Genomic DNA, 3,652 nt, shown 5'->3' with positions numbered 1-3,652 from the left:
AGGTCACACAATATATATACCCATCTCCTTTCCAGGCAAGCATTCTCTGAAGATGCCAGCCACAGATGCTGGCGAAACATCAGGAAGAAACTCTTCTAGAACATGGTCACATAGCCTGAAAAAGCCACAAAAAACTATGGATGCCGGCCATGAAAGCCTTCGACTTCATATTAAAAAATACTTGGTTCTTTTTTTGTTTTGTTTTGTTTTTTTTAAATCAGCATTATTGTTCTCTGTCTGTCTACTGGTCTAGCTGCCTGCCTGCCTGCCTGCCTGTTTAGAGACACTTTTTTGCCTTTCATTTTCTCAGGTGTGCTGGTGGCATCACTTTATCTGAGGAAAAGGATTCTACTCCACTAAAGATTGTGCCAAAATAAATCTGTATTTCATAAATGACTCTTTCCCTCTTATCTTTCTTTTTATACTAAAACAGACAAACATGGCTATTTTGGGGGGGAAGAATTACTTTACTATAATCAATTATTTCTTTATCCATGACTTGTTAGAAAGAGAGGACGGAAATAATGTTGGCTTGCATGCCTATTTATCTACGGATGAGAAATCGAACAAGCTTCAAGAGGCAGTGTAATTAGGAGTCCCTTTATAAAATTTGGGAACAAAACAGATACAGGATCTCACAAATAATGTGAAGGATGGGTTTTCCCCTCAAGAAGCTTTCATAGAAGAGAAATGACAAAGCAAATTCAAAATGGTATAAATATATGTGATCTATGAAACGAAAAGAGGGGGAAATAATTCTATAAATCGTAAGACAACATTAATGATGAGGGTTGAAAAATAAACTGTTCGAATACAACCAATTTTTAACAAGATAGAAAGAAAAGAGACGTAATAATTATATAAAGTAGAACATCAAAGGGAATTCGGACTTAGGTAAATATTATTGGAGAATGATTTCGACAACGACTTGGGAACTTTACAAACTCGTGCTGACATTTGCAAGGAACAAGAAAATCGTAAAAGAGGACCTGATCAACTTGCAAGGAGAGATAGGCCACCACCACTATAAAATACAACAGTGGGAGAAATCATGGAAAAATAATTTTTAACTTGACATTTTCCCAGAATATGAGAGAAACTATTATAAATGGTTTTTTCCTGGTAATGTAGCCCGGGCTAAAATGCGAAATCGATAAGTTGGACAACATCTATGCTGGAATGTAAAAGAGAGGTAGGTACCTTCTACCAATTGCTGGTGGTATGCCAAGGAGGCAAGAATAGGTTGCAGTCAAGTTGGGTGGGCAGATTAATCAAATTTTTGGACAGAAAGTGTTGTTGAAAACCAGAAAATTTTCTACGAGCATGTGTGAGGACGCATTAAGGAAAGGATAGAAAGATCCTAATTATTTTTACACCATGGCACGGATAGGCTTTGCGCAAAAATGGAATAAAACGTTAATAGTCGCAAATGGTAAGATTGGGTATTTAAAACTGTACGAGGACGATTTATGATGGAAGGCTAACTAAACCTGAGGTATGACGTTGATATGCAGGCAGAAGATGAATGTAGTAAGGTAATCAACTTATAGAGGAGAAATGGGGTAAAAGTAGCAGTAATTTCATTTAGGTAGTTAAGTAATCCTAACTCGGCTCGGCTGATTGGGAAAACACGTAGAAAGAAAGGAGCATAGTATCAATAGGGAAATAAGATCCACTTTTTTCATAAAAAAAAAAAGTTGAACCTCGGAGGTCATAAAGTTGAAGAAACTGGAGATAGGAGGAAGTCGAGTGAATGATGGATGTTTAGAGAGCAAGAGAATGGAAGACGAATGGAAGAATGGTTAGAGGAGAGGGGAAGATAATAGAATTTAACGTAAGTATAAGTAAGTGAGGAAGGTAAGCGAAGTAGTAAAGTATAGTGTAGATAGAGCAGTTAGAGAAATGTAAAATAGGGAATATTCTGGAGTAGGGAAGGTATTTAGGAAGGATTAGGAAAGGCGTTTATTTTAGAAGGACATGGGAAGATAATTTAAGGGAAATTGGAAGGAGTATGAGTCAGATTGGGATTTCCTGAAGTAGTAAGTATGATAGCTTGTATGTAGATATAGATGTAATATAGGTACGTATGTCTGTATATATGCGATATATGTGTTGTATGTGTTGTTGTTATGTGGTATTTCTTTTTATAAATAAAATTTAAAAAACAAATTAACTTTTCTTGCTCATATAAGGTAGACTTTTCTCTATTCCTTGGCAGGTGGAATGTTCAAAAATTCACCCGAAATTCCTGAATCACATTATCAGCTGAAGCAAAAGCTTTAATTTTTGCTCGCTTTGAACCTGATCCAATAGCGCGTCATAGCAATCAGATTTACTTAAAGACCCATTCTTGAAACAGGTGAACAAAGGCAAGAAAACAAAATTGCATCAAGCCTTCAGGTAAGAATTATCAGGCTAAATAGTTACAACATAACTAAGGTTATGTAAAGAGATTTTAATATATTATTCCTGTATTCTGGCTGCTTATGCCAAGAAATCCACAAATGGACTCTAGGCTTTCCGAGAAATCTACATGCTACAAAAATACCTGAAGGTTTTAGGCAATGCAATGTACCCAAGTCAAGAAATAAGAAAGGTAGAATGAGCGTTTTGTTCTTTCCCAATCAGTAATAAGAAACTGGGGGCTCAAATGTTCCAAAGAAAGGAATTTTTTCTGGAAGAAAACTTACAATAGGGGTGGGCAACCGGTGCCCTCCAGATGGTAATAAACTCGGTTACCATCGAACTTAGTTAGGCTAGCCAGAGGTGAGGGATGGGATTCACAACAACTAATAGAGATCATAGAATCAAGAATCGTAGAGTTGGAAGAAACCACTAGGGCCATCGTCCAACCCCTGCCATGCAGGAAATCAAATGCAAAGCATCCCTGACAGATGGCATCCAGCCTCTGTTTAAAGACCTCCAAGGAAGGGAGACTCTATCCACCTTCCGAGGAAGTGCATTCCACTGTCGAATCACAAGTTATTCACTCTTAAAAAAAACCCCCCCTCATTAACCTGCATGAAACTCAGTAAAGCAAATCAGCTGGTACCAATACCCTAAAGGGCATCAGATCGCATCACTCATGGAAACTAAGCAGGGTCAGCCCTGGTTTATTTAGATGGGAGATGATTAACAATACCAGGTGCTGTAGGATATAGGAAAAACCACCTCTGAGTATTCCTTGTCCAAGAAAACCCCATGAAATTCATAAGTCATAAGTTGACCAGCAACTTGAAGGTACACAACACACTAAAAGCAAAAAATAAACAGTAAACTCTACCAAATGACCTTCTGTGCAAGGACTGATTTGCCTTCCTGAGACCAGAAATCTTATATAAATTGATTGTGCTGGAGCAGCAAAGTTACAAGAGAGGTTGCTTATCAAAAAAAAAGTTCTTTTAATGATTGGGAACTAGATGGCAGTGTCTGCTTCTTTAAGCTCATTCCTAGGTGGATGCACTAGCAAGGGGTTTAACTCCTCTTTAGGTTTGTGTTTGAGAAGAATTTCACATTCACACACACACACACACACAAAGACAAAACCATTTCCCCCATTTTTCATTTTAGTTGGTAGCATGCTATTTGTTCAGTGTTTATATATTTATTTGCTTAAAAATGAGAGGACTTCTTATTGCTTTTTCTTTTATAT

General features: G+C 37.3%; 1 long non-coding RNA gene across 1 annotated transcript in view; it reads left to right on the top strand.

The window, feature by feature from the left end:
- Positions 1-2,316: 2,316 nt before the first annotated feature.
- The window catches only part of LOC121925099, a 2,845-nt gene continuing 1,509 nt past the window's right edge, over positions 2,317-3,652 (top strand). Inside the window, exon 1 of the long non-coding RNA XR_006102799.1 lies at positions 2,317-2,400. This is a non-coding gene — a long non-coding RNA (uncharacterized LOC121925099). The remainder of the gene's footprint in view (positions 2,401-3,652) is intronic.

The sequence above is a fragment of the Sceloporus undulatus genome, chromosome 3 (assembly GCF_019175285.1).
Source record: "Sceloporus undulatus isolate JIND9_A2432 ecotype Alabama chromosome 3, SceUnd_v1.1, whole genome shotgun sequence".
Lineage (NCBI taxonomy): Eukaryota > Metazoa > Chordata > Lepidosauria > Squamata > Phrynosomatidae > Sceloporus > Sceloporus undulatus.
The sequence above is the reverse complement of the archived record's forward strand: the minus strand, read 5'-3'. Positions and strand labels throughout refer to the sequence as shown.